Raw genomic sequence first — 13,883 nt, 5'->3', positions numbered from 1 at the left:
CCATGGACAAGAAAGCAGCTCTGGACTGCATATTTTTACAAGTATTCTGTAGTTTCCCCTGTGTTGCTGCAGCATAATGACTTTTCATACTGACAGCAGAACAAACCAGTGTTTTTAATTTTGGAAGTACCATTACTGATTTATCCAATCCTCATGAATTAGTTTAAGTAGAAGGCATAAATGAATGCTGAAGATGCGCCTTTTCCTTCAGATTTAATCTTCTTTCATATGGTGACTACAAAATGTAAAATGTATTTCTCTTCTGCCTGTAAAGTCATACAGTCAAGTTTAACTGAATGGCATCCAAAAGTTACAGAGGCAAAATTCTAAACTAACTGTGTGTAACTATATATTTTTATATTTTCAGCTTTCATCAAATTACAAACTTGACTAGAAATGACAAAGTAATTCACCACGGGAATGGTTAACACTTCCTCATGTGCTACAATCAGTCCTGAAATTAAGAAACCATTTCAGATGGCAAACAATTAACTTGATTTTTGGAAATCTCACTGAAGTACTTCTTAGGAGTCCATAGAATGAACTAGGTAGTAGTTCATACACTAACAACAATTTCTGTCTCAAGTCAGGCAACATTCACATAGAGAATAGCTGAAACTCAAGCACCCAGCAGGACAAAATAATAGAAACATAAAAATTATTAAAAATAATACGTAAGTCCATGTTTAAAAGAGAATGATAGAGCTCACTGTTTCGAAAGGAATTGTCTTCACTATACTTACAGCAGATCAACAAAGATATATAATAGAGAGACAGATAAAGATGATTTAATGTAATAAAGAAAATGAGTCACAAATGTTTCATGGTTCCTTAAGCAGAAATCATAAACAAGACCAAGTAGCTACAATTTTAAATCAGGATTTGCTAACATAACACACAACACAGTAAGTGGGAACCAACATTTAGCTACATTACTGCGCCACAAGTTCTACTTTTGAAGAATAAATATAAGCTCCTGTAAGGAAAAAAATAAGATTTTATTTCTATTTCTGTCTGTGTATTTATATATAAACTTTGGGTGTTTTTACTTTTAAAAGACCTACTAAAAATTCTTGTAATGTTATCCAAACTGACTTATTTACCTCCTTTTTGTTTTCCAGTCCTTGTTCAAGCTGATGGTGAATGCTGTATATCTAATCATAATCCTGCTGTTATCACAGCTGTTATGTGCTTTATTTTTGATGACTTAAAGACAGATGTTCCAAAATTGCCCTAGATTCCTGCCAGCCTTTTCAATTGCATTATACAAACAATTAAACTTTCCTGACCCTATTCCTGTCTCTAGATAAAATTCAGACTTTGACACTTCAAGAAGCAAATCATGTATGTAAATTGGTTCTAATGACAGCTATTGATGTGTATTCATATGCAAATAGAGTATTATCAAACATTAAAATGTCCAGGAGCAGTAGCTAGACGGATGTAGTCAAGAAAAATTAACTAAAAGACACATATTCCAGATACTTCCCACAGTATGTAATGCAATTAAACAGAAGCAAAGGGAAATTCACAATAGAAACTGCCTCTCTCCTGCCATGCCTATTTATTCCCCATCATCTGTTGTTATTGTTGAGAATCTTCATATTGTGTCCCAATTAAGCAAATCTCTCAGAATTAATAAGGGTTCACCTTCTCTACCACCACATCTTTAATGTTTGGAACTGAAAATATTGGCACCTCATGCTGTATGTGAGTGTGAGCAGTTAGAATAATAACAATTATAAGATGTGGTTGCCAAAAAATTATTACAAGTCAAGCTTTATTGCAAAGGTGTCTTATTTAGGAGGATTTAGCATAATTCGATGGGGTAACAGCAGTTGTCAGGCATTGATACTAAACATAATAACTATTAAAGAGATAACTCACTTGTTGAATATTCAGGGTACTACACCATTGTTTGGGCATGGTTGGAATACAGCTTATTTTGCTATGGTTTGTTAGTCTAACAATGAAGGTTTTAAAAACATTACAGCAAACAAGTTCTTTTTGTTTGATATTCTACCCAGTGGTTTTCTGAGAACCCAGTGATAAAAAGATGACAGCATTCAAAATTTCCTGGGAGCTTGACTAAATTGACTTATCCAAAGCATTTCCTGATTCTAACTTGTAAGTCACTTGTGAGATTTCAAGGATTCTGCTGTATTTTTCTGTATGTTTCAGTTGTTTCAATCTTAGCATTGTATCTTTTACTTCCTTTGTGTTTTCAAGCTACTTCTCCTGGCTTTTTGTCATTTCCTTTCAAAAAAATGTTGGGAAAGGATATTAAAAAATATATTCCTTATCAAAGAACTCTAAGATTTATTTCTACCTCACAATATATGGCATGCTGATAAGTTTAAGAACTATGAAAGACCCTCCAGTATTTTCCCTACAGTCTGAGTCCTTCCCTTTAAGTCTTGAATCCTCCCAATAAGCATCAACAACCATTTCAAAAAGATTTTGTCTTTTATGATCATCCCTGGTTAAAAAATCTTGAACACGATTTCATTTTAGAATTTCTAGTCTAATATGCTGGCTCAGCACAGCTCTGCTTTACTCTTTTTACCTCTTTCATTATTTCACTTTCTGCACCCACCCTCATTCTGCTGGAGGAGACTGCATGATATTCAGAGGAGAGAGTTAATGCTGAGGATATTTGTGTTGCACCACACAGACACAGTGATGATCCACAGCCACTCGAGGTAGCTGCCACCTCCACATTTAGACTGCTAATGTTGCACATAGCACACTAATATTTATCACAGCCAAAGTTAAAGGAAAGCAAGGATCCATTTTTCTCCTACGCATTATTTCACAGAGTGGAAAATGGCAGATATGCACTTGTGAAAAAAAAAAAAAAAAGTGCAGTAAAAGAAGCAACTGTTTTGGGATCCCTCTGCAACCAGAGGAAAAAAACTCCCCCAGGAAAAAGAAAAAAAAAAAATAAATCACAGGATAGATTCAAACTCAGCCTGATTGGCCTCCTCTTTTTCTAGTCTAGTCTGATATTGTACATAAATTCAGGCCAATATCCTACTTTATGTTTGCCTTTGTAAGGCAGAAGCAGACAGGAAAATTCAATACTATTATTTAACATTTTAAAGCTAAACCATTCAATTTCTGACCTGACTTTTTCACAGGATAATTTGTACCTTCATGAAGAGTGAAGCACAGGAAGGGAGCTTGGCCTTGGTTAAACACCAGCTCAGCAAACTGGATTTTCCTGTTCCTCTCTCATGAATGCACTGGAAGCACATGAAGATGTAAAGCTACAACATTTATCCACGTTCTCCCCTTTCTTCTTCCCCTGCATTGCTCTCCTCAGCCAAGGAATCTATCCTGGATAACACAAGTAGAGACATTTTTAGTGCCAGGCAAGCTACCAGTTCCTTGTGTCCAGAGAAGTAAGAGCTCCCAGACACGTTACAAAGCTTCCCCTGAGCCCTGGCAAATGCTTGAAGTTTAATGGAGATTCATTAATCAGGAGAAAAAATCTTCAGTCACATGTAAAGAACTAAAGCTGGGAGACTGTGACAGTCACAAACTACCCTAGTACAGAATCACTGAATATGAGATGCTCTTCAGTTAGTCATACTTCATCATTTTTCCTGGTCTGAAGGGTGACAGGGATGCATAAACATTGCTTATTTGCCAACAAATACAGCACCTTTTCTGGCTCACTGAAATCAAAATAGATGCCCGTCTCATCCATAGACAGCAGAACACTAAAATTACCTGTTCAGCTCTCATGCCACAGCACAAAAATGAACAGAACCAAAGGGAAAATAAATTCACAAGGAAATCTTTCATAGTGTACCTGCTATAAATACACATAAGGAGGACAACACAGACTTGGCTTGTTTTTGTTTCAGAACAAATGTGTTCCAGTCAAATTCCTGAGCTTAAGACATTAGGTGGTATTCTCATGGGAGGGTTTAGACTGGTTTGTACACAAATTTAATTTTTCATGAAGTACTTCTTCAAGAGTCACCCTTTCCAATTGGGAAGCTACATTATAAGGTAACATTAGACCCAAGACCAGCTGTTGCATTTAGGAACCTTGCAGGGATGAAACAACCACTGATGAGGACACAGGTACTGACTGGGCATTTTCCACTGCCAGTCTTCCCCATCCCCTCAAGTGTTGTAACCACTTGAGAAATTTTAGCCACAGCCCCAGCACCATTCAAGCTAGACTCTTTGGGAAGACAATTTCCTTGTTATGTCTTAGGCACAGGCTCACTGGGCCCAAATTTCACTCCAGTCTCTCCCTCTTACCTCATCATAGGAAATACGAGAGAAAGCATGGGGATTTTGGTGAAATTGAGGTGAATAATGTGGGCCATAAGACACAACTCAGCAGATTTCTGAGCTAGAACTTAGATCTGAATTGAAGTTGATACTTAATTGCTGGAAAAATACAATTCTCCTCTTAGGTCTATCATACAGGTATGTACAATTATCTAAGAGACTGGGAAAGGTTTTTTCATTTACTCTAACAAGCACTTTTAACCAAACAAAGTTAAATCTTACTTCTAACAAAGCACATCACTTCTCTAACAAAACCTTGTGGTAGACAACCTTTATGATTTCAGCTTTGTTTCTTCTTTCTTTGCCCTACTAAAGGCGGAGAAAAAGCTCCAGACTAAGCCAAAAATTCCCGCAAAATACATGTCTTCTGTGTCTGTTGTGGTCAGAGACAGCTGTGCACATGTCAGACACATCTATCCTGTGTCAGCAAACAGGCCGGATCAATCCTCAGTTTCAGCATTTGGGACCACAAATCTGGCCTGCAGTCATATTTGCTTCCTTCACCTTTCCTCAGTATCCACCATCTGTTACAAGTTTTAATTATCAGGAATCTTTTAACTGAATTAGCAGACTTTAGGTGAGGCCTTTGCTGAATGTTTTTTTCTGCTGAGAATCAGGGAGCTCAGACATGCAGGTCTTGCTGTTCCTACTGGTCTTTCAGATGGACCTGCATGAAGAGTTCTCTTTTTCTCTCCAGATTACTGCATAGTTTATTTTGAACTACCACAAAATTCAATTACCCCGAAAGATCTTTCATCCATAGAACTATTCTTTTTTTAACTCCTGCCACATTTTTGGAAGAAACCTTCTTACTCTCAAACTTATTAAACATTTGCCACAAAGACAAGATCATGAAAATATCTATGTTGTTAAAAAGCCTAAAGTCCTCACATCTTAGTGAAATGATACATATACAAAAAGACATTGGAAGAACATAAACAAGACACTTCAGTGAATAGTGACAATATGCATAAGTGTTTTCAGATTCTAAACCACAGCATCTTTGAAGTTGTATATTGCAGTTGTAAAAGAAAGCTGTTCTTAAGATTAAAATAATTACTTCAAAATAATAAAGAATACCAGCTCTATCACACCAGACTTTTCACTATCAGACAAGGAAGTTTTCAGGTTGAAAAAATGAAGGAAACAACATCTAATATTTTTTTATGAGCATAACAGTCATCTGGTAAACTTCATAGGGTCTCTGCCACAATGCTCAACACACACAGTTCTTCAAACTGAGAAATAGCAAAAGATGTAATTTGCTTTCAATATATGAACTTTATCTTGATTTTCAAAACACAAGTTCAAATCAGTACCTACAGTTCAACCCCTGGTAAGTCTGCATATCACGAGTCTCAATACTGAAATAAATGTATTTTTTTTTAAGACATACCAGATTGAGTAACATGAAGGAATTATTCAAACCCTTGCTGAGATCTCAATACAAAGTACTGAACAAATAAGCACTACAGTCTTAAATCTCAAGATAAGCCCTTCATTCTGTGGAAGAACCTACCCACCAATTTGTCATCAACTTTGGAAACTTTTTCTTAGTACTACACTTGCATGAAACATCTACATTGCCAAAACAACCTTACACCATGGTACAGCTCTTTGCCTGGCAATTGGCAGACCTCATGCTATGGACTCTGTTGCTTCCAGAGACCAATTTGTGTGTGATCTATTAACATTCATCCTTCGTTCTGAAACTCCAGTGTACAGTTCAATTTTATATTTATGAGCACTACTCAAAACAAGCAAAAAGCCTCCTGCTGCTTTCTGCAGAATGAAAGCATGTGTCTGACAGGAAGCAAAGAAAGCTATTTCAGGATTATCCATGTGGCTCAAAGTTAAACAGGATTTCAAGATGAAAATGTAGCAGATCTGTAAAATAACATAACACCTTTATGTTTTTTCAGGAGTACTTAATACACAAAACCATAAATCCGTATAATTTGTTAGCTAAAAAACAAAAAGTCAAAAATACATCAATCTGAGATCTTTGGTAACAGAAGCCTCACTTATTTAAAAGAAAGGACTTTCTTTAGAAGACAAGGATCCAGGTTAACAAAAGGTTAATATCTGTCACCTGACAGAGATCAGTATCTCCCCATTCCATGGGCTAACATTTCAGAGGCTACAACAATTAAACCATAAGAAAGCCATGACCAGTGTAATGTAATAGCTGTATTAGTCAGGCAGATCATTTTACATCGCTGGGTATTCTGAAAGATCCCATGAGGATTCCAGATGTAAATTCTTGACGAGAAAGGAAATGATAGCAATGTCTCAAAGATTTATTTTTACTTTCTGTACAGCACAGTGAGCACATGGTAGAATAACGAGTCCATTCATTCATAATTGCAGATGTTTTACACATCTTGCTGAAACATGTGCATTAATGTGTTATATGGAGCTCTCTCTTCTGTTTCCAAAGTGTTAGGGTAATTACTCTTTGATTTGCATGTTTGAAGTGTATACATCTATGCATAAACTCTTCTGAGCTCCTGTTCCAGTTATCGCTGTTACAACTCGTGTCAATCACAAATCAAATCATCTCCTCACTGGAAGGTGGGGATGCTGCACACTTATTGGTACACAACTACACAGTTCACACTCTAGAAGGTTCTGGCAAGGCAAGGCACTAGGGCTCGTTGCTGTAGGCTACACAGTGTGAACCTCCTCACCCATGTCAGCTGATAAGGCACCTCATCTAACATGGATATTTATGCCACCACTGGGAGATTACTTCCAGTCATCCTGGGAATTCCAGAAGCTAGCTGGTTACTACACACAAACCTTTCATGGTATTCAAAGATACTATCACAGAGATTATTTCAGACAAAGCAGAAAACTACTAAGCAGTGAGAGAAAAGGATTTTGTTTTTTTTTTTTTATCAATACTTAAACTCTTTGGATTAATGTCTTTCAGTTCCACAAATTATTTTCCTTTTGAGTCTCACTTCCTCTCCTGACAAGTTCTTTCTCCCCTTGTCCTCCAAACCAGGAAGGTGGTTTCCCTATAAAATGCTGTGATCTCTCCAGGTTATTATCAATGCTTTGTTATCCTGATATGCTTCTACAGGCATTTCACTTCTAACCACATTGTGCAAAAGACTAATCTTTACATCTATTTCAGTCCTGCCAACTTTCTCTACCCAAAGGTGCTTTGCTAATGTATTTGTTTATTAGTAACAATAATATCTCTGCTCCTGTTTCCCTAACTTCTTGCAATCTTTTCACACAGAGATAACTTGTTTGAAAAAACAACCAACTTGTTTGAAAAAACAACCAACACTTTTTAAAACGAGCATGTCTGACAAGTCACTAAAGTAGATATGCAAAAAAAAAAAGGAGCTGCCTAATTTTCAGAAGTCCCAATCCCATCAGCCTCTACTGACTGCAATGTGCATTCTGCCCCTTCAGCTGCTGAAACCAGACCCTACTCTAGACTCATGTGCTCAACCAAAATGCAAGCTGGATCACATCAGTCATCTGGGACTACAAAAATATTTTATCAACCAAAGATCACCAGTATATAGAGTTTCATGGTAGAAGAGATTAACAAAAGTAGCAGTAACCCCAGGACCATTTGCAGGGTCAAAACCAAAATACATACACCGAACAGGGTGAAAATAAGTTACTGAACTACTGATGACCAGAAAGTGAAATTATAGAAATCATAGAATATGCTGAGCTTGAAGGGACCCATCCAAGGATAACCCAGTCCAACTCCTGGCTCCCCTGGCACAGAACACCCCAACAAATGTCAAACAATGTGCCTGAAAGTGTCATCCAAACCCTTCTGGAACTCCTGACTAGTTTTTGGGGTTTTTTAACTGAGTAACACTTCATATCTGAAAACCATTTCTAACTTTATTGTTTCAAAAACAATAAATGCCTTTGATTTCTTTTTATGTTACCACTCTCATCATAGCATAAAACCTGACACATTAGGAATGACTGGAACTATATAGTAATTTGAAGAACTTTGCATAACTTGCTCCAGGAATAAGAGCCTGGTACACAGTATGACAGTCCCATTGTTACATTACCACAAAAGGACAAGGAGAAGGACTTAAAAGGCTACAAAAGAGCTAGGACTTTTCTTTTTCTCCTAAGATATGTGCTTATCAGGATGAGGGGATGGAAATAAGTCACTGAGATAATAATACAAAATAGAAAGTCTTGAACTTCATGAGGGTAATTGTCAGCCTGATCTTCATCATGAGATCCCTGAACATCCTGGTTATGTTTGGTAACACGACAGCAGAGACACAAAGGTCACTTGCTGCCCACTTGCAGCCTCTTTCCTCTAATGCTGGTTAAGAGACTTGTTGGATTAAAAACCTCATAATTATGAAAACTGCAGTTCAAAATTTTCATTACTTAGCCCAAAATCTACCTCAGAGGAGCTAAGCTGGCAGTCCCAGTCCACAGAACCTGTTTGGACAAAGCTACCACATGACAACAGCAGTGGGCACTAACCTGAAAGTAGACAAAACCTTTCTTGCAATGTCCTGTTTCACACAAAACCATTTTAAATACTTGAAGTACTTAACATGTTTTCCCCTGGTTGCTCTCCACTTCCTTGAATAAACAAAGAAAATAAAACCCCACATGGGTTCTTTTAGTACGAGAGAGGTGCAGCCTGATGCTCAGGGTGCATCTCAGCCCCCATGCAGATCCTCAGCCAGAGAGGAAGGGAGCATGAACAGAAGGTGCAGTGTCCTCAGGCTGCCAGCCATGACCACAGCTCTGATGATTAATTCCTCCAGCACCAATGGATGTGACAGTGTTTGTGCAAGTTCTGTCCAGTTCCAGGGGAAGGCAGGTGAAGCTGTGCACCCATGGATAACAGAGCTCTTATGAACAGCAGGAGTCTATAACAAGGGTATTCTGGTGTGTTTTGACTACACTGACAAGAATTTTGCTGCATGGACTGCACCTGAGGCCTTTCCTTCTCGAGGAGTATTAACACATTTCTTGGTGCTTTCTGAATATTCCTTTTCCTTTAAAGAAAACCAAAACAAACAAACAAACCAACCCAAAAAACCCCACCATCCTCACCTGTAGATATTTACCTATTCTTTTAAATAGAAATCTGCATTTGGCACGCCTCATGGACTGCTTTAAGATTCCAATTTACTTGGATGCTTGATTTCTCTTAGTTTAACCAGAGTCAGAGGGACCATAACTGGGTTTTTGCACAGACACAGAATTGTTCTTTTCCCCACACCACTGAGCTTACCTGTAGTCAGCCTCAAAGATTACTTACAGCAGGAAAATAAAGTATATTTTGGATTATTTGACTAGAAAGGAACATACTTAGTTATTGACATCCCAGGAAAGGGGTAAAAAATTTATTTTGAAGTGCTCACACCAAACAAGTTGGCCCAATCTGTTCCAAAACACTGTAAAGAACAATTTTGAACTTGGAGTATTTTCTAGAACATTCAACCTTAGCTGTGGACCTTACATGTATTTTTTGTATAGTTTACAGCTATGCACAAGTCATCACTGGAGAAAATTCCTATCAGTAATGGATATAGGCTGACATTCTCATTCATAAATGCTGCATTATTTTTCTTGCTGGAACACAGGTAAAGTTTATTTTTACCCTGTAATTTCTACCTAGTCAGAATGAGTTAAGAGGCTTGCACTTATAAAGTGTACAGGATACAAAATGAATTATAAGCATGTCAAAGTATGAAAGGGAATTAGTGATGATGGCTGAATCTCAGAAGAGCTTCAAGTTAAATTCACAAAGGGCCTTATTTGAGCTTTATACAAAACCACATGGATCTAAAATTGGGGTGAACTGTCAGTCTCAACCCTACTCTTAGCATTCCATCCAGGTGAGAAATACCAGGAATCTCATTTAGATTTTTGATATTTCTTCTTCTAATCACTGCTGAAGCTGAAAGTGTAAGACCCAGGGAAAAAAAAAAAAAAAAAAAGGAAAGTTACAGAAACATTTTGGATTTGGGATAGAGAAGCCATGTGCTAATTTCACGCTCAACATACCAGGGTTTATTTACCTAAAACACATAACTGTAGTATGCAATGGTCCCTGCAAAGAATGAGAACCCAACCATAGATTGGGGGACTCAAAGGGCTGGAGGGTTGGCATGGAGAGTAAATTATGAGGCAAAACCTCCCATGAATCCACATTTTTGGATAATTAAGCTATTGTAGATTTTCATATGGATGAATGCTCTTGAGACACCTGATATGAGCTATTAGCTGGAGCAATGCAAAATTTAATTTACACAAAGAATAAAGATCTTTTTTTCCTAACAAATTTTTTGTTACTAAAATAGAGGGTGGAGTACAAAATTGGAGTACAAAATACGCATTTGCCATGAAAAGTCATTTTTCACCCATGCAAAAGAGTCAAATTTTCCCAATATGGTGATTAAGCAAAAATGAATTATTTTGCCTGGAGGATGCATTTTTCTCACTCTGTCACAAAAAACATCAGATATTGAACTTATAGCAGGTTTTGTGTGGACAGATAATTTTTTCTGAGTTAGAAATTATTAAAAAAAACAGTATCAAACCCTTGAATACATACTTTTTTATACAAACAGTGATAATGTGAAACATGACAACTGAAGGGGTTTAGTATATTGGGGTTTGAGGGGAGTTTAAGAGTTCTCTATGCTTTGTGTACCACATATTATAAAAATAAACATCTATTATGCAAAACCTAAGTTATTGTGCACATGACATTGCACAAGGCAGGCTTTGAATTTTTTTTCTTGAATACTAAAATCTTGTGTGTTGCAGACACTAAAGCAATGAAACAGAATCTACAGAAGAAAATGGAATTATATAGCCTTAAGCATTATGGAGTCTGCATGCTGTTCTTTGTTAAACAAGCACCATACTCCCTTGTCTGTCAGGGCTTCCATTTTCAGCAGTAGTTCAGACTGCCTCTCTAAATGACACATAGCAAGGAAAATAAGGTTTTCAATGAAGCCTCACACAATTAAAATGTTAAATATTTCACATACTATTCTGATGTCTGCAGGAGGTAAAGCTTCACAGGGAGCTAACTTATCCTCCACAGCCATAGGAAATGAAGCAGTTTCAGCCATCAGATAACTTTACCTCAGTGCATGTTCCAAAGAGATTCACAGGCTTTGCTCTCATATAAAAATAATTTAGAAAAAGAGGGTGATGGAGGCCATATTACAAAGACAACAGTTCAGTCTCATTTGACAGGCAGTAACCATGGGTCAGAATGTACAATTGATTTTTCAGAACACTTCTTTGATTTCTATAGGGAGTTTAGCTTAAAAATTGATGAAACAATATGTCCTTATTACAACAACCATTTTAGGAAAAAAACCTCTCACCTGTTTAGATTTAACTCGTGTTTGCACTGAAGACTGACAAAACCATCTATTACAGTACAACATCCCTTCAAGCCCTAATTTTTAGGAATTCTTAGCTACAAAATCTAGTTTGCAGAACAGGATAAATACAACTGTCTACAAATAAAGTTTGTCAAGAGCTTGTAGGATCGGAACCCAAACTGTTAGTTGAGTTTTTAGTGTTGCTTTTCTCTACCTGCCTCCTTAGAGCTACAAGGAGTAGGTTAAGTGTAACAGAAGTAAAGCACACACAAAGATGCAGAATTGGTTAGGACACTAACTTCCTAACAGGGAAACGATCCAAATTGTGCAATACCTTTATAACGAGGTGTTACGGGGTGTGATCTGAGCAGGATCCCAGGACATGGGGCAGTGGCAGCCCATTCCCGGGAAGGCACACACACCCAAGGAGCCACAGGAGGGCTGCACCGGCGCTCCCAGCCCGCTGCTGTGCCACAGCCCGGCACCAAACGGGGCTGGCTCCGACTGGAAATGACACAGCCGCCTAAGCAAGGCTGTTTGAACAGCACACAAAAGCTCCGTTGAGAAAGGGTTTAAAAGTTTTCACTGCAGTGAATCACAGAAGCAACTTATTGAAGAATTTCATACTAATTGGTTCTTCAGTTTTAAATCACAGCAAAGATTAGTGTCCTTGCCTGCCTTTACCTATAACTGCCTGCAAAAGCAAGGTGACATTCCCCCTTTAGATGTCATCCAAGAGACTTTCTGAGTGCAGCACCAAGGCTGATGTCAAAGAGCAATTCTGCTTTGCAATTGTTATACATTGTTTACAACTGAACAGCATTTAAGCCTGCACTCAGTCCAAGCCCACCCTCTGTCCTCAGCTGCACACAAGCATTACACACACTTTTCTCCCATCAAGTCCAACAACAGAGATAAGGCAAGATATGAAACATACTGAAGTCATGAGGGTCAGAGAGTTGGATAGTTAACAACATGACAGCCTCATGTGCAGCAAAATGTTCCAGATGCATAATGCCTTCTCTGGAGAAAAAGAAAATAAACCAAACAAACCAACTCCATGTCTTTGACTTTTCAAACCAATTTGCAAATTCACAGAATAATTTTTCATACAAAAAAAAAAAAAAAAAAAGTGGGGGGGGCAGGGATAAGATGATGGGACACACAACACACACACACAAACATATTTTGGAAACACCCAGTATGACAACCACGGTTTACAGTCCAGGTGTTTAGGATCCTTCCCCAAAAAGCTGAATAATCTTGGTTTACAATTACCATTAACTTAATCCAGGCCCTTCGTACAAAGAACAGAAGAGATACAAGGGGTACTCCACTGCAATCCTCAAGGTTTCACTCAGACAGCAGTATTCAAGTTTCCCCACTTACTTTTCCAGCCCTGGTTTTCTACACCTTTTTTTACACATGCTCAAAGCCAAGCATTTAATTTTATTCCAGATAAAAGGTGTTTTTCAGGGTTTTTGCCAGAATGGCAAAGTCAGCAGGATTTTGACAAAGTGCAGCAGGAATTTAAAGAGTAAAGGCAAAGTATCCCATCATCTGGAAAGTTCTGATAATAACAGCAACCAAGCTAGAGAACCACTTGGAATATTTAATCAGGCTGTGGTACAGATTAATTTTATACTGTCTTTAAAGTGCTTTGAACATGAAAAGCATAACTTAATTGTTTTATCTTCAGCCTCATCACCACCACAATGCCTTATTCCACCTAACGGTGCAAGGCAGCTGGTGTACTTCTGCTCTTCCACTGGGCTGTAACAAGGGAGAGCTGGTTCCAGCAGCACCCCAACCCCTTTATCTGCTTTCAAGCAAGTAACAATTGATTGCTGGGTAGATATTTGTACAAATGTTCTACTCTTCATTTACATCAGCCCAGCTGTGCAATTCCTAATGTGTTCTGGCTAAAAGGTAAATCAGTACCTAATGAAAAAAAAAATTTACAAACCATTAACAGTAATAGCGATTGTCACTTTCAAAGCATCAGCATCTGTGACAGCACCCAAGCAATTAACAGGTTCTCTTGGCTTTATGAGGTTTCATGTACAAACATTGTAACTCCTACAGCAGTTTAAGTAGATTAGAGGACACTGTAATCCAAAGAATTTTTAACATCTCCCTTTAAAATCCACTTCTACCAAAAGAGCGTGAGAACAACACAGAGTAACTACTTTCTTTATCCAAAAT

Source organism: Vidua chalybeata, chromosome 13, assembly GCF_026979565.1.
Source record: "Vidua chalybeata isolate OUT-0048 chromosome 13, bVidCha1 merged haplotype, whole genome shotgun sequence".
Taxonomy (NCBI): Eukaryota; Metazoa; Chordata; class Aves; order Passeriformes; family Viduidae; genus Vidua; species Vidua chalybeata.
The sequence above is the reverse complement of the archived record's forward strand: the minus strand, read 5'-3'. Positions refer to the sequence as shown.